Source organism: Strigops habroptila, chromosome 3 (genome assembly GCF_004027225.2).
Source record: "Strigops habroptila isolate Jane chromosome 3, bStrHab1.2.pri, whole genome shotgun sequence".
Lineage (NCBI taxonomy): Eukaryota > Metazoa > Chordata > Aves > Psittaciformes > Psittacidae > Strigops > Strigops habroptila.
Window position 1 is genome coordinate 24,776,236 of NC_044279.2, and position 18,836 is coordinate 24,795,071.

At 42.2% G+C, this 18,836-nt stretch overlaps 1 protein-coding gene across 4 annotated transcripts in view; it reads right to left on the reverse strand.

Annotated features, from left to right (window-relative positions):
- KCND2 (potassium voltage-gated channel subfamily D member 2) overlaps window positions 1-18,836 on the reverse strand; it is a 291,609-nt gene that overhangs the window by 79,102 nt on the left and 193,671 nt on the right. The window lies entirely within an intron of this gene.

Here is an 18,836-nt window from a genome sequence, read left to right on the forward strand (position 1 = left end):
GAGTTTGTAGGACCAACCATTTTGTCATGCTTTTACTGACGAAGAAGGGCCAGCTCAGTTTTATGACTGTGAATCCTATTACTCTATTTTTCTTTTGGGATGCATATATATGTTGTGCAGCTTCTACTAAGATGAAAAGAGAATGTGGATGAAGTCTGAAGGTCTACATAGGAACTTAGTGTCAGATTGAGTAATTTTTGCTGGAAACATTTAAAAGGATCATTACATTCTGCTATTAAGATCTATTGCTTTGCTTTTGTTTGTCTAGTGTTTCTTCAGTCATTTAATTTGCTTCATCAGTTCCAAGCGATAAGATGTGTTAAATCATTTGACACTGTTCACAATGCTAAGGTATTTATCACATAGTTACACATTATTGCTACATACTAGCAAGAAAAACGGCATAAATACTTTTTTCAACTAGTAAGACCTAATGAGAGATGCTGTGGTTCTTAAGCATCCTGAGTAATTACTCTCCTTTGTGAACGAGATATTTAAATATCTTATTTTTAATTGATTGATGATGGTTTATTTAAAATATGTTGACCCATTGCTTTGCCCTACTGGCTGAACTTTAATAAAGAAGTGCAGCAATGGAACTTAAATGTAAATCTCAGCTTGCCACTTTTGTCCCCCGACTTAAGACCAGCATATGATAACTCAATCCTGCCTCAGTGAGAATTTGAAAAACCAGAGAAAAACAGATAACTGTGTCTCTAAGAATTATATTATTGAATGATGATTTTTATTTTTTTTTTTAAAGAAAGCATTAATATTTTCTATCAGAACAGGACAAAGACCTGCCCACTGGGCTGATTTAAAGATTCAATTTACAAAACTCCTAATGGGAGTTTACACACATATTACCTAACATACTAATTATATTTCTGAATGGCATTTTAATGTATATTCTATTCTATATTCATAAATGTATATTTATGTTTCTATGCCTACAGAAAGAACTAAAAATAATTTGGAGTCATTTAGGACTCACTTTTCATCTATATAGGAGATAATAGAATAATCAGTACTAAAAAGGACTAATACCATAACAAAAAATTCTTTTGATTGGAGACGAGTTAGACAGGGAGGTGGTTTATTTGTTTTATTGCTGTAACAATGAAAATGAAATATGTTAATAGTTTCTTTTCAAAGAATTAAAGTCCTTCTACAAAGCCAGAGATGTTTAGAAATCTGTATGTCAGATGGATACCAAAAGCAGAAAATGTTAGTATTATTTGTACTTACATCTTCAATTCACTTTGAAAATACTAATGAACTTTTCAGCACAAGAAGGTAGATGTGTGAATAACACCATTTGTGATAAAAATTAATAAGAAACTACTTTTTCAAAAATTACAAGGGTAAGATAAGAAGACACTCGAGAATTTTGTCTGTGCTCATTCCATTAACAATTAAATCTTTTTATTCTGAGAACTGAGGGTATTGCTAATTATTAATTTACAAATTGACCTGGTAAGTTTTGTTTCATTTCTAGGTCCTTTGTTTAAGTAGACTGGAATCCAGTAATGAATGGTGCTGGGCACTGTTCTTCCACTGGAATGGAACCTGAAGAGTCCCAATTATTGAATCAATTTCCTTACATGCTGTTAGAGTTTTCCTGCCATGCTTCCTAGACCAGCTTTACCTCTCAGCAGAGTTAAACACTTCATATAATGTAATTATAAATTATGTTCTGTTTAGAATCTTATAACTTTTGTGGCTAGGAAATATCATGAATATATGCTTAGTAACTCTTGTCTAGTGCCAAAACTGATGGTCAGAACATTAGGCCACGGACAGCACTGCCAGCACTGCAGATGCCACTGACCCTAGGATGATTTGCCTCAGAAGGGACCTCAACAGCTCTCCAGGTCAACTGCTTGCTCAAAATAGACTCAGCTGTGAGCTGAGACTGGGTTGCTTAGGGATTTATCCAGTCTGAACTTGAAAACTCCCAAGGATGGAGGCTATACTACCTCCCTGGGCAACCTGCTCCACTGCTTGACTGTCCTCATGGGACTTGACCGTTCTCATTAATGTCCAGCCTAAGCCTTTCTTGATTCCACTTATACCTGTTGCCCCTCATCCTCCCCTCATGCACCACTGGGAGGGGTTTGGTTCTGTCTTTTTTAGTAACCTTCCTGCACATACTGGCAAACTGCTATTATGCCTTCTTTTCAGTAGGCTGAAAAAAACTCTTCTCCCTTAGAAACTTCTCCTTACAGGGCAAGTGCTCCTGCCCGCTGGCCAGCTTGGTGTCCTTCTGCTGAACTTGTACCAGTTTATCAGTGTCTTTCCCAAAACTGGATGCAATACTACCCAGCCAGGCAGTCCCTAACCTGAACCTCAGACAGCGCTTCTTCTTCCCCGGCTGCTGGACTTTAATGCTGATAATTCAGGAATTCTGCTGATTAGTAAAATAAATGACCCTCACAAGATGTCTTATGTAACTGTCTTAAAAAGTAGCTATAACACAGGTTTTTTAAAGAGTGCTATTAAATGTAATGAGATAGACATTAAAGCTTTTTGTATTTCTTACGCTGTATACTCCATGCAGGAATGTCTGAATCTTGAAAGGTATGCTGTTGGTGGGCTAAATGAACTCAAAGAAAGGCAGTACATAGTGAAAGGAATAAACCACCTTTTCTTAATAGCTAACAAGAGAAAGATTTTAGGGATTTGAAGTACAAGACATTGTGGATGACAGCATTACCTGTCTTCCAAATGTGCAGGCCCCTCCAACTGGAGACATGAAACACTCATTTCCCATTCATTACCTTGAAAAATCCCACTCAAATTAATCCACTAAAGGACTTCTGTCATCAGATCTGCAAATTTTACTACAAATTCCCACGGAATGTTTGTTTAAATTAAAAATATATTAATAGTATTTGCTTTATCCTCTGGGATATGCACACACTCACATGCACAACTCATTTTTCTGCCTGCTCCACTATGAGCTTACTCTTCCTGTAGTTCACCCCAAACTGGCCATCGTAATAAGAAAACCTACTGGTACTATGAAAGCAGAAGAGAAAATACAAAGGGCAAATGGATGTATGAGTGAGTGTGTAAATGTGAGAAAAAGCATCCTCTGTACCTGTGTGTGTGGTGGCACATGAATGTGTCCCCTTTCCTGTGTCCCAGTTTGTGATGCCATGGCAATATTATGGATCCATAGTTATCCTGGTGAACAGGGAAGGGGAAACTCCATGGGGCCCCAAGCCCAATGGGTTCAGCCACTCTTTAACACTCACTACTGATTTACAGATCAGGCAGATCAGGACACATCCTCATGGTTTATCCACAAAAATGTAAGGCCAGAAAAAAATAATTACTTATGGCAAATCTGTATTTTTATATATAATGCGAACAAGACTTTTGTAGGTTTGAAATGAACAAACCAGGATAAACCATGTAAAAAAGGGGCGCCGATGGTGGGGAGAAAAAAGAGGAAACAGGGCTTCCACTCTGGAAAGAGGAGAAAAACTCCTCGCTAATGGCCAGTGTTACTGGTTGGCAACTCTCTTCAGAGGGAGCTGGGAAAGATGCAGTATTCCTTTGCATGCTGTAAACTTTTTGGCCAAGCTTTACTCAGGGGGAATATGTTACTCAGACAGGGATAGTCGTACATATCAATCATTTCACAGGTAGTACTTTGTAGTCACTCTTCTCCTCTTGCACCCAGTGTTTTTAGCCAAGTAGGAAGTTACAGATTTTGCAGGGTTGGTGAAGTCCTTTCCCAATTTTCCTGCTCCGGTGATTCACTAAAGACAGTAGCTTTGTCTCATGAGGTTTTACCTTGCTCAGGGGTATGATTTCACGGCACAGATGTGCTCTATTATGCCTTTATATGTTTCCATTCCTGGCACAACAGATAAGAGCTGAGGAAAGGGATTCTATTGCTTGGTGTCTCAAGGAATTAGAGGAATTGGCATTGAAAGCTGCCAGATATAATAACTATGCTTATTGTTGTACATTACTGTACCTATTATAGCTAGATATTGCCTAGACTTCATTTGGCCTCAAGATCTGAATCTGCAGTATGAGCAGGATGTAAAGTCATCTTGCATGTTTCATGCTGGATAGTTTAGTTAGACCAAGAAATTTGGTCTTAGTTTCAGGCTGGATAGTTTAGCTAGACCAAGAAATTTGGGCCTAATTTACTTATAAGAAAGCTTTTCAGCCTGTCTGTCTGAAAACAGTATAAGTTTGTACCGAGCAACTTCACCTTTATTGTTCAGAAGAACCTTTCACTCTTAGGATGTATACTTGTACTTCTTGCATATACACAGCATATCAAAGTCTGTCCCACAGCTAATTTTGTACTTGAATTTCAGGCCGTTTCGTGAGCAAGGTCTAACATTAAAAGGAAATTTGAATTAAAAAATTAATCTTGCTTTAGGCAAGATATTGCAGAAGAGGAAACGTGTGAAAAATCAAAGAACAAGCTAGGTAAACCTTCAGGAAATAATTTGAATGTAGTTAATCTTCATTTTGCTTTTATGGCATAGGCACATAGATTGGGTGATCTGAGATCTGTTCCAGCTTTATGTCCTGTTAGACATTAAAAATTTTGGAGTAGTGGTCCATAGAAATCACAAGAACCATCAGCTGGGTAGTAACAGGAAGCCTGTGTATGGAAGATCAGCTTGCAAAATGGAGAGGACAGCTTCAAAGGTCTGTAGCACAATCTCTAGGATTGCTCCTCTAGGTTGCATGCTTTGTCACATGCACTGTATAGCAAAGCTGAAGCTTGACAAGTGAGTATCCTCTGCTTTCCTTTGTGCCAAGAGTTTAATACTTTGTGACAGGCAGAATTGCTTAATGTTTGCCCTCAAAGAATTTCATATTGGCTTGGCAGATATTGGTGGATGTCAACAAAACATGTTATCCTAATGACAACTTTCTGTAGATCATTTCAAGGTAGTTGGGATTAATTGCTTAAATTCTTTTGAGGTTTCTTTTGAAGCACACAGAAAAGTGATTTTCCAGTGCCTCTAAGGCCTTACACTACTCTTAGAGATTTACTTTCTCAAATTGGACCCAAAGCAACAATGATATTACAAAATATCCATTTAAACATATTTGACATGGGTCTGGTTTCTCCTCTTCCTCTGGCCCAGCAATCCAACCAAGTATGAACCAGTCACACAATTCCCTGCAGTGGGAGCATTGGCCTTTGGGCCTAAACACAGCTTCCTGCAACTGCCACCATGAAAATATGTTAACAAATAAATGATCTACACAAACAGCCAGGTTCAATGTTATCAGCAAGTAGGTAGGAGGGCTAAAGCTGAGATCTTTGATAGGGTCATTAGTGAAGAGAAAGGAAGGCTACTTTTAGACTCTCTCACAAAACACATTCTTTTTATTTCAAAAGTATTTTTTCAATATCCATTTTGTGGGTTGTTAACAATTACTATGCTTCTTTTCCCTGCTTTAAGAAAAAGTGTGCAAGTCTGGGAAGTAATCACTATGATGTTAATTTGATTAAAGGTTGTAATGTACATTAGCTTTTAATACACAGAATTTAGGGAAGTTTCATATTCCAGAAAGCTACCTGAGGAACTATAAAAGTAAACTTATATACAGATACATTGATAAGTAAAAGAAACACCACATTTAGTTACAACTATGAACATAGAAATAGTGCAGACTTTTCCTCATCATGCACAGGTAGCCTGTGGAACATATGCACATTTGACATCATAATTTTTTTTATTTAAACAAAATAAGACTCCTTCATGTCATTTCTGGACTGAGGACATAGATACTGAACTTAACAAATTGTTGTCAAAAGGGATAAAAAGAGATTACTTCTGTTAACAGTATGATTGCTGCTAATTGAAAGCAGTTCTTTAAGCAGACCATGCAGAGAAGTAGCTCACTAAGTAGTATGCAAATGATGATTTGCATTTCTTTTATTTCTTTTTACCTTCAATTTTTAATAAAATGAGCTTCTTCAGGTGCTACCTGCTTCTGTGTTAAAGGCTACAGCATATTACTACCAGTTGCAAGAAGCCATATGGTATCTAACTTTCTGTTGATATAGAATCACAGAATGGTTTGGGTAGGAATGGACCTTAAGATCATCTAGTTCCAACCCCCTGCCATGGGCAGGAACACCTCCCAGTAGACCAGGTCACTCAAGGCCCTGTCCAACCTGGCCTCGAACACTGCCAGGGATGGAGCATTCACAACTTTCTTGGGTAGCCTGTTCCAGTGCCTCATCACTCACTGGATCACTTCTTCAAGGCAGCTACAACTCGTTTCTAAGCAGGCACACAACATAATTTTAATGCCTTGACTGTATAAGGGCATTGAGTGGTTAGAATTCTGGCCTGGATTCACAGCATTTAAGTTCAGGATCAACATGTAAAGAGAAAGCAAGTCCTGAATCACTTGTTGAAGTGGGTTGAATTGCCTTTTAGAGGTGTCTGCCTCCATCCATTGACTGTAAAGGCAACCTGCTGCTAGTAGCCTCCTAATTTACGAGGCTCAGTAAAGTCAAACAGGCTGAACCCAGACCTCTATCTCCACCAGACTCTTTATTGTCTCTGTTCTTGCCCCATTCCCTTGTTCTTTACTTGTCTGCAAAACACGTGCTAGTTAACATAGAGCTACAAAGAGAAAAGGTGGTTATCACACTCCCATCTTTATATTCATTTTGTGCAAAAATGAAACACAATGTGGCCCTTACTCTTAAGGAATTTATCACTGGTATAGATTGTGAGTCTTTAGAAGCTGGACTTCACTTTGCTTGCAAGGTAGATCTCTCTTCCACAATTTAGAAGCGGTTCTGAGCATACAGTTCTCAGTGTTTGACAATACCCTTTTATTGTCATTACTATTCTTTGTACTTCTAAAATATTTCTCTGTACCGTACATGTAAATACAGTAATAATGCATAAATCTGTAAATGTGACTTCCAGTGATTTTTAATTTATTCTAAGTTTTATGCAGCAGTACAGATTTACTTTTGGCAAGCACTTTTTAAGGGGAGACACATTTTCAAGTGACATATTAACTTCTCAATGCAATATTTTAAAAAAAATTGTTCAAAGGAGCCATGTATAAACCTGATTTAAACAGAACACTAGCTGATGTATTCAGCTGACATCAGATTGGCAGGAAAGGAGCCTTCTTTACTACATTAAAATCTATCAAATGAGGAAAACATCAATTAGTGGTTAAAAATAAGAGTCTCTTGGCTCTTTAAGGAATCAGCTTTCAGGTACGTAACACAGTTTACTCAGATCTGTACATTTCTGTTAAATTAAAGTGTATGCACCTGTAAGCAACTAGGATGTGTACGATTATTTTAAGAAATAGTCCTGAGCCAAGTGAATACTTAAAATTGAATCCTATTACGATTGTATTATCTGCCTGTCAGGAAATATCACTCACCTCAGAACTGGCTTACCACTTTCCTTGTGTGCTGTGCAACCCCCAACTGCTAAGGGACATTGCCATTTACAAAATGCAGAATCATTTTTGCGTAAAGAGTATGAACATATTATGAAGTGCACTCTAAACTCAAGTGGCACAGAACTGCATCCTGTCCAAAAGGCAGATTTGTGGGGTGAAGGAACAGCTAAGGAGACTGAGAGTATGGAGGTTTCTGTTCCTTGCTCAAGTAAAATTTATTAACTTGCAGCAATTCTGACACAAGGGAGAGGGAAAGGATCATCTATTATGTTTATGGACAGAAGCAAGGGCGGTACAAGGTATCTCCATTTTCTTAATCTCCCCTTAAAACCTTTGATTAGATTAACATCTTCTCCTGGCACTGGGCACTGCAAGCAGAGAAGAGGTGAGGAAAGGTGAAGTTATTTCTGTGGTGTAAGTTACGTATATCCATTGGCATGGAGAATTCAATCTTCTGTCTACCACAAGGTGTTGAGACAGCCTGGTAAATCAGAATGATCTGTACTGATTTTTCAAATTATCTACACTCTAGCATGTTTTCTGAGTTTTGCTAAACTAATTAATATTGCTTGAAGAATCTTGGCATCGACAGTGTGGGTTAGATTAAAAAAAAAAGATTGTAACATCTTTTTAAAAAGTAAGAGGAAAAGTAAGACAAATTATTTCCTGTTATTTTGCTTCCTTACGTACAGATGGATTTTCTTTGTATTTGCAGGACAGGAGGAAGCTATCTGTGCTATTTACTGTTGTAATGTAGTGTAACGAGATAAAACACACCAGTTCTGCAAAATAGCTTAGAAAATATGTTTATCATAACCACAAAGCTATTAAAATAAGATTTTCACGCTCTATCACTCTACCACCAAAGCATGGTTTAAAAAAAAGTAGCACTACTGCTGAATGATTAATTCTTCAGATATTGTTTGCAGATATGCGAATGTGTTGAGGTAGAGTTATGTTCTATAAAGCAACCATTTCTACCAGCACTGTGCAATTCTCCATTGCCCTGTGCTATAAGCAAACACCCTTTCTCACTCTGTAAACAAAGAGGAGGAAAATTTTTTTACTTAATCAGAAAACAAATTCAGAGCTGTTTTCTTATCTGCTGACATATATGCTGTAATTGAGATTTTGCTATTTAGTTAACAATTCTGCAGATGATTTGCAAGCCAGAATAGAAGCAGATCACTGTCTTGTAGTTGTATTGACTTTGCATTGGTAACGATTTTTGCCACACAAAGAAGCAAATGTACATAAATTCGTATGACTGAAGGCATAGAAACATTGCATCTGATGAATAAGGTTTTGCATAAGCAACTTCCTGACCATAATGATCACTTTAAAGAAATGACTGAAGAAATGTTAATTACCGCATGCCTCAGTTATGACTCAATTAGAGCCCTCCTGCTGAATAAGAAATTTACAGAAAGGAACATAAAATTTAGATTGTCAAATGTCATGAATTAATTCCTTAAAAGATACTCACAGGATAAATATTGAACATATAAGACTTATGTGCTTAGGTTTTAGTGTTAGTGAGCCTCAGGGTGAAATTTTTTGTTTGAGCTTTAAGTGACTTAGAAGCTTAACTTCCACAGACTTTCAATAGGACTAAAACAATTTAATAGGGTAAACACTGGAAAGGGTAAATAATTATTTAAACAAAAGGATAATATAGGCAAAAGGACAAGTGAATATAAACTGTCTATGAGTAAATCTAGTCTGAAAGTTATGTTTCTAACCATCTGAATAATCAAAATGAATAATCAGAAGAATATGAAACAAACACAAAGCCCAGATTTCCTACTTTAAAATGTAGTGTAATTTCTTATGATAGTGGTTGTATCAGACATTAAATTACTGGGTCCTATAATCAGTGCATCCTGTGTTTCTTAATGGGCACCCTGGGCACTCCTGGCTAACAAATAACAGCCAACATCACACCTGGGTGATCTTGAGCTTCATCAGCCCTTAGATTAAATATTAACAGCAGCATCCTTCTGTGAGGATACAATAGAGCAGATCCACTCAATAATGAAGTAAGACACCTGGATTCCCTACTGCAACAGAAAACAAACTTCATTCTTTCAGTTAAATATTTGAACAAAACCAGGTAGATTTATCAGTGCTATAGCACTGTCTGTTAATAAAATCACACATACCATTGCAACAAATATCTGAAAACATATGTCAAATGGAAATGCATTTATGTTCCAATACACATGGCCAAAGCAGACTCATTAAATATTCACAAGTTTTTTGTTTTTTGTTTTTGTGGGGTTTTTGTTTGTTTGTTTGTTTTTGTGGGGTTTTGTTTTGTTTCGTTTTTTCCCCCCATAATATTGCTAGAATTAAAAGAAGTCTTTTGGAATGTACACAATATTGATAGTGAAATAGAATCATTGTATAATTCGACACAGCTACTATCTACTTTGTAGCATATATGACTGCCAACCATAATTATAAAATTACTTAACTATTAAGGATTAAACATTACCGGTTTCTTTAAGGGCCATATTTCACCATTTGTACATTGTTCATGGAAATTCTCATTTTTATGAGAATTCAAATGTAAAATTAGTGCATTCCCACAAACAGGAATCAAACACAACTTCTCTTTACACAACTTCTTTTCCTGTGGTTTTGTTTCATATTATTCTGGCAGGAGATGTAAAGTATGTATATATGCATTGTATGAATTGCATCTAAAGTGTATATATATGTAAATGTATCACAAATTTACAGGCTATCAGATATAAAACATTTGTCTGATGATTCTAACTGGCTGCTACACTGGTTTCCAAGGTGGACTTTTAAATCTATTTACATCCAAATAGAAGTTCTGAAAAAGTAATGAGAAAATGTACTGTACAGAAACAGGCATAAATAGCAGAGCTATACACCAGAAAACCCACATTTTTTCCATTTCTAGTTGCCTTGGTCATTTTCATAGACTTGATTAGTCATATATACCCTTTTTTGCTGTTCCATCTGCTCTCCATAGGTTAAAAATAAAGAATCTATATAAAGACTGGAAAGATTGTAGGGTATTTGCTGTTGGATAAATTAGTTTCCTTCTTTTTTAAGTTTTCTGACTGGCTTCTGATTTTGCTTATTGTCCTGGGTTCAGCTATAGCAGTCATTTTTCTCCTGCTTAGTAGCTGGTGCAGTGCTGTGTTTTTTAACTTTCAGCCTGGGAACAACGCTGATAACACCGATGTTTTTAGTTGTTGCTAAGTAATGTTTATTCCAACCAAGGACTTTCTCAGTCTCATGCTTTGCCAGGGAGGAGGGGAAGCCGGGAGGAAGCAGAGACAGGACACCTGACCCAAACTAGCCAAAGGGGTATTCCATACCACAGCACGTCATGCCCAGTATATAAACCGGGGGGAGTTACCCGGAAGGCCCAGATCACTGCTCGGGTCGGGCTGGGTATCGCTCGGCGGGTGGTGAGCAATTGTATCCTCTCCCCTTGTTATTTCACTAATCGTTATTATCATTGGTGGTAGCAGTAGTGGTTTTGTGTTATACCTTAGTTGCGGGACTGCTCTTATCTCAACCCGTGGGAGTTACATTCTTCCCATTCTCCTCCCCATCCCTCCGGGAGCGGGGGGAGGAAGAAGGGGGGGGGGGGGAGTGAGCGAGCGGCTGTGTGGTTCTGAGTTACCGGCTGGGCTCAAACCACGACAGTTCTTTTTGGCGCCCAACGTGGGGCACGAAAGGTTGAGATAACAACAGATCTGGCCAGAGTGTGTTTAATCATATTTGTGATAAGCATTCATTGTTACTACTCGTCACAATGGTGATTATTTGGCTCTCAGACTTGTTGCGCTTGATCTCAGAGTTTCAGCATGTTGTACCTTACTTACAGCCACTATTTGCTGTTTTAGTGTTTATCGGCTGGGGGGCCTGGGCTAAGGTTCTTGTTTCACTGTACTTCATGGTAATGACTTGTAATACAATAGACTCATTGATCATGAAACTGGTCTGGTTTGTGCTTCCAGCGTGGCCATCACCACTATACATTGGGAGGTATATAATGAAATATTTTAGCAATTGCATATCTTTTTTTTTCTCCTCGGGGGGTCAACTTACGAAGGAAGCATTCTCTTTCACCCCCCGTTCTCCCACCAGCCTATTTGCAACAGCAATTGAGAGTTCTGAAGGTTTTAGATGGCCTTTGAGTACCCTTGAAACCTGCCTGCTGATTGTGCTGGGGATCAGCATGTTGGCAAACATACGGAGTGTGTTTTACCCACGGCCATCCCGTCCTAGGAACATCCTATTTCGTTTAATGTCAAAAATTCAGCAGTATCAGGTTCAAATCTGGTCTAGGGTTAGACGACGATATAGGAGGACCACCAGGAGATTTTCCCTGAGGCTGGACAGTTATGAGTGGCAGGGTGTGTGGGATAGTATGGGCAAGTACCTAGGCCAGTGGGCCCCTCCAGTGCTTTGGAACTTCACCACTGAACAAGTGCAACATCCGGAAAAACTAGTAAAACACTTTAACGAGGTGTGCTGTCGTCCTGGTTATACCAGAGAGGGACAAATTTTGGCAACGTGCTGGGGCTTGGCCTATGCCTACAGAGCCCTGCTCAACACTATCCAGCACCTTCAAAGGGAAAAAAATGTCTCTGGATCTGATGGCAAAGCAACAGACAACGCAGCTATGCCAACTACAAGCACAGCAGCTACTCAGACCCTGACCACAACAGTCAACACAGCTACTCCAAGTACAGCAGCTACATCAACCCCAGTGACAAGCACAACAGCTACTCAAACCCTGACCACAACAGACAACGCAACTACTCCAACTTCAGATACAGCAGTTACACCAACCCCAGTGACAAGCACAACAGCTACTCAAACCCCGACAGCAACAGACAATGTGGCTACTCCAAGCACACAGCTACACCAACCCCAGTGACATGCACAGTAGCTATTCAAACCCTGACAGCAACAGACAATATGGCTACTCCAAGCACCGCAGCTACACCAACCCCAGTGACAAGCACAGTAGCTACTCAAACCCCGACAGCAACAGATAATGCAGCTGTTGGTGTTACTCAACTCCCAAGCACAACAGCTGCACCAACCCCAGCAATAGACATTGCAACCACTCCAATCCTAGTGGCAGACACTGCAGCCACTCCAACCACAGTGACAAACACTGCAGCTAAACCAAATGGCCAGTTTGTGACAATGTCTGTTGCCCCTGTAAGCAAAAGCAGACGAAAGGCACAAAGAGCAACCCGCGAAGCGAAGAAAGATGAAGACCCAATGCCATTACTATATGCAACAGCACCTGAACAAGAGTTACTACTACGTGGGTCAGAGGAAGAGGAAGAAGAAGAAGAGGTCACTTCTTGATCCCGGACCTCAACCGAACTACGGAATATGCGAAAAGATTTCACCCGTCTTCCAGGGGAGCACATTGTCACCTGGTTGCTCTGGTGCTGGGACAATGGGGCCGACGGTCATGAACTAGAAGGTAGGGAAGCCAAGCAGCTGGGATCACTTGCTAAGGAAGGAGGAATTGACAAAGCGATTGCAAGAGAGAAGCGAGCCCTCAGTCTTTGGAGGCAGCTCCTGGCAGCTGTGAAGGAAAGGTTTCCCTACAAAGACGATATTACGAATCGCTCAGCCAACTGGACCACGATAGAGAAAGGCATCCAGTCCCTGAGGGAATCAGCCATTATAGAGATGATCTATCGTAGGCCGGATTCTAGGAACACATCCGTAGACCCAGATGAAGTCGAATGTACACGACCCATGTGGCGGAAACTTACACGGAGTGCGCCATCATCATATGCCCACACATTGGCATCAATGACCTGGAATGACGGAGTATCACCAACAGTGGATTTCCTGATTCGTCAACTCCGAGAGTTCGAAGACAATCTCACCCCTTCCATCATTTCAGCTGTGGAAAAACTGTCCCAGGAGTTCAAACAATTGAGAGACGATTTATCCGATGTATCCAGCTCCCCACGCGTACCAACCCATGTCTCAGCTATTAACAGAAGGCACCCTACTGCTCGAGGAAGAAAATATAGGAGGTACACGCCACGGGCCACCCTATGGTTTTACCTGCGGGATCATGGAGAAGACATGAGAAAGTGGGATGGAAAACCTACTTCAGCTCTGGAGCAACGGGTGCGTGAACTGAAGAGGAGAACAATGGTCAAGGATGATCCTCCCAGGAAAGCTGCTGCTCCAGTCTCTGGCGAGCAGTTTCCCAGATGGAGCGAAAGAGCTGATTTTACTCCAGCTCCTGTGATAAGGAATACTAATCCCTTTCTACAAGACAGAAGTGGAGAATTTTGTGATCACTATTAGAGGGGCCCTGCCTCCAGCCAGGTGGAGGAGAGGGATAATCGGGTTTACTGGACTGTGTGGATCAGATGGCCTGGCACATCAGTCCCACAGAAGTATAAGGCTCTAGTAGATACCGGTGCACAGTGTACTCTGATGCCATCAAGGTATCAAGGGGTGAAACCCATTTCTATTTCTGGAGTGACAGGAGGATCCCAAGCATTAACTATGCTGGAAGCTGAAATCAGCCTGACTGGGAGGAAGTGGCAAAAGCACCCCATTGTAACTGGTCCAGGGGCTCCATGCATCCTTGGCATAGACTATCTCAGGAGAGGGTATTTCAAAGACCCAAAAGGGTATAGATGGGCTTTTGGTATCGCTGCCTTGGAGACAGAGGAAATTAAGCAGCTGTCCACCTTACCCGGTCTCTCAGAGGATCCTTCTGTTGTGGGGTTGCTGAAGGTCGAAGAACAACAAGTGCCAATTGCGACCACAACAGTGCACCGGCGGCAATATCGCACCAACCGAGACTCCTTGATTCCCATCCATAAGCTGATCCGCAGACTGGAGAGCCAAGGAGTGATCAGCAGGACCCGCTCACCCTTTAATAGCCCCATATGGCCAGTGCAAAAGTCTAATGGAGAGTGGAGATTAACAGTAGACTATCGTGGCCTGAACGAAGTCACACCACCATTGAGTGCTGCCGTACAGGACATGTTAGAACTTCAGTATGAACTGGAGTCAAAGGCAGCCAAGTGGTATGCCACAATTGACATTGCCAATGCATTTTTCTCAATCCCTTTGGCAGCAGAATGCAGGCCACAGTTTGCTTTCACTTGGAGGGGCGTCCAGTACACTTGGAACCAACTGCCCCAGGGGTGGAAACACAGCCCTACCATCTGCCATGGATTGATCCAGACTGCACTGGAACAGGGGCAAGCTCCAGAACACCTGCAATACATTGATGACATCATCGTGTGGGGTGATACAGCGGAAGAAGTTTTTGAGAAAGGGAGGAAAATAATCCAAATCCTGCTGAAGGCCGGTTTTGCCATAAAACGGAATAACGTCAAGGGACCTGCACAGGAGATTCAATTTTTGGGAATAAAATGGCAAGATGGACGCCGCCAGATCCCCACAGACGTGATCAACAAGATAACAGCAATGTCTCCACCAACTAACAAGAAAGAAACACAAGCTTTCTTAGGTGTTGTGGGGTTCTGGAGAATGCACATCCCAAATTACAGTCTGATTGTAAGCCCTCTCTACCACGTGACCCGGAAGAAGAATGATTTCAAATGGGGCCCTGAGCAACAACAAGCCTTTGAACAAATTAAACGAGAAATAGTTCATGCAGTAGCCCTTGGACCAGTCCGGGCCGGGCCAGATGTGAAAAATGTGCTCTATACCGCAGCTGGGGAGAATGGTCCTACCTGGAGCCTCTGGCAGAAAGCTCCAGGGGAGACTCGAGGTCGACCCCTTGGCTTTTGGAGTCGGGGATATAAAGGATCCGAGGCCAGCTACACTCCCACTGAAAAAGAGATACTGGCAGCCTATGAAGGGGTTCGAGCTGCCTCAGAAGTGATCGGAACTGAAGCGCAGCTCCTCCTGGCACCCCGGTTGCCTGTGCTGGGCTGGATGTTCAAAGGCAGGGCCTCCTCTACACATCATGCAACTGATGCTACATGGAGTAAGTGGGCCGCACTAATTACACAACGAGCTCGAATAGGAAATCCCAGTCGTCCAGGAATTCTAGAAGTCATCATGGACTGGCCAGAGGGCAAAGATTTTGGGATGTCACCAGAAGAGGAGGTGACGCGTGCTGAAGAGGCCCCACCATATAATGAACTGTCAGAGAGTGAAAAGCAATATGCCTTGTTTACTGATGGGTCCTGCCGTATTGTGGGAAAGCATCGGAGATGGAAGGCAGCTGTGTGGAGTCCCCTGTGACAAGTTGCAGAAACTGCTGAGGGAGAGGGTGAATCGAGTCAATTTGCAGAGGTGAAAGCCATCCAGCTGGCCTTGGACATTGCTGAACGAGAAAAATGGCCAGTACTTTATCTCTATACTGACTCATGGATGGTGGCAAATGCCCTGTGGGGGTGGTTGCAGCAATGGAAGCAGAGCAACTGGCAACGCAGAAGTAAACCCATCTGGGCTGCTGCATTGTGGCAAGATATCGCTGCTCGGGTGCAGAACCTGGTGGTGAAGGTACGCCACGTAGATGCTCATGTACCCAAGAGTCGGGCCACTGAGGAACACCAGAATAACCAGCAAGTGGATAAAGCTGCTAAGATTAAAGTGGCTCAGATGGACTTGGATTGGCAACATAAGGGTGAATTATTTTTAGCCCGGTGGGCCCATGACACCTCAGGCCATCAAGGCAGAGATGCAACATATAGATGGGCTCGTAATCGAGGGGTGGACTTAACGATGGACACTATTGCCCAGGTTATTCACGAATGTGAAACATGTGCTGCAATTAAGCAAGCCAAGCGGTTAAAGCCTCTCTGGTATGGAGGACGATGGCTGAAGTACAAATATGGGGAGGCCTGGCAGATTGACTATATCACACTCCCACCAACCCGCCAGGGCAAGCGCTATGTGCTTACCATGGTGGAAGCAACCACCGGCTGGCTGGAAACATACGCTGTGTCCCATGCCACTGCCCGGAACACTATCCTGGGCCTTGAGAAACAAGTCTTGTGGCGACACGGCACCCCAGAGAGAATTGAGTCAGACAATGGGACTCATTTCCGGAACAACCTCATAGACACTTGGGCCAAAGAGCATGGCATTGAGTGGGTATACCACATCCCCTACCATGCACCAGCCTCTGGGAAAATCAAACGGTACAATGGGCTGTTAAAAACTACACTGAGAGCAATGGGTGGTGGGACTTTCAAACACTGGGATACACATTTACCAAAAGCCACCTGGTTGGTCAACAGTAGGGGATCTGCCAACAGGGCTGGCCCAGCCCAATCAGAACTTTTACGTACTGTAGAGGGGGATAAAGTTCCTGTGGTGCACATAAAGAATTTGTTGGGGAAGACAGTCTGGGTTATTCCTGCTTCAGGTAAAGGCAAACCCACTCGTGGGGTTGCTTTTGCTCAGGGACCTGGATATACTTGGTGGGTAATGCGGGAAGATGGGGAAGTCCGATGTGTACCTCAAGGGGATTTGATTTTGGGGGAAAACAGCCAATGAACTCAATTGTACGCTGTTGCCTGCTCTATAACACTTTTATAGCCCACCAGCTAGATATCTTCAGGTCGCCAGCAATTGACCCTGACTTCCCTCCGATCATCACCTCAACAAAGAATGAATTTTGAGGAAACCAGACGAGCTCAGCAGTGACCAGACGAGTTTGGCGGTATTATCAGCAGGCAACAACCCAACACTACATACTGTCCCTCCTGCCCTGAAAGACTATTACAAGAGATGGAGCCTGACATCATGGACTGGATGAGTTCAGCAATTTTACAGGGATTGGTCCATGGACTAGGGAACGATATCTTTCTCTGTGTGTGGGTGTGGGTGTATATATATGTGTATATATGGGACAGGGGTGATGGTGTGCTGAGAGATGTGGGATCTGAGCATGACGTGAATGGTATGGAATAAGGGGTGGATACTGTCCTGGGTTCAGCTATAGCAGTCATTTTTCTCCTGCTTAGTAGCTGGTGCAGTGCTGTGTTTTTTAACTTTCAGCCTGGGATCAACGCTGATAACACCGATGTTTTTAGTTGTTGCTAAGTAATGTTTATTCCAACCAAGGACTTTCTCAGTCTCATGCTTTGCCAGGGAGGAGGGGAAGCCGGGAGGAAGCAGAGACAGGACACCTGACCCAAACTAGCCAAAGGGGTATTCCATACCACAGCACGTCATGCCCAGTATATAAACCGGGGGGAGTTACCCGGAAGGCCCAGATCACTGCTCGGGTCGGGCTGGGTATCGCTCGGCGGGTGGTGAGCAATTGTATCCTCTCCCCTTGTTATTTCACTAATCGTTATTATCATTGGTGGTAGCAGTAGTGGTTTTGTGTTATACCTTAGTTGCGGGACTGCTCTTATCTCAACCCGTGGGAGTTACATTCTTCCCATTCTCCTCCCCATCCCTCCGGGAGCGGGGGGAGGAAGAAGGGGGGGGGGGGAGTGAGCGAGCGGCTGTGTGGTTCTGAGTTACCGGCTGGGCTCAAACCACGACAGTTCTTTTTGGCGCCCAACGTGGGGCACGAAAGGTTGAGATAACAACAGATCTGGCCAGAGTGTGTTTAATCATATTTGTGATAAGCATTCATTGTTACTACTCGTCACAATGGTGATTATTTGGCTCTCAGACTTGTTGCGCTTGATCTCAGAGTTTCAGCATGTTGTACCTTACTTACAGCCACTATTTGCTGTTTTAGTGTTTATCGGCTGGGGGGCCTGGGCTAAGGTTCTTGTTTCACTGTACTTCATGGTAATGACTTGTAATACAATAGACTCATTGATCATGAAACTGGTCTGGTTTGTGCTTCCAGCGTGGCCATCACCACTATACATTGGGAGGTATATAATGAAATATTTTAGCAATTGCATATCTTTTTTTTTCTCCTCGGGGGGTCAACTTACGAAGGAAGCATTCTCTTTCACCCCCCGTTCTCCCACCAGCCTATTTGCAACAGCAATTGAGAGTTCTGAAGGTTTTAGATGGCCTTTGAGTACCCTTGAAACCTGCCTGCTGATTGTGCTGGGGATCAGCATGTTGGCAAACATACGGAGTGTGTTTTACCCACGGCCATCCCGTCCTAGGAACATCCTATTTCGTTTAATGTCAAAAATTCAGCAGTATCAGGTTCAAATCTGGTCTAGGGTTAGACGACGATATAGGAGGACCACCAGGAGATTTTCCCTGAGGCTGGACAGTTATGAGTGGCAGGGTGTGTGGGATAGTATGGGCAAGTACCTAGGCCAGTGGGCCCCTCCAGTGCTTTGGAACTTCACCACTGAACAAGTGCAACATCCGGAAAAACTAGTAAAACACTTTAACGAGGTGTGCTGTCGTCCTGGTTATACCAGAGAGGGACAAATTTTGGCAAC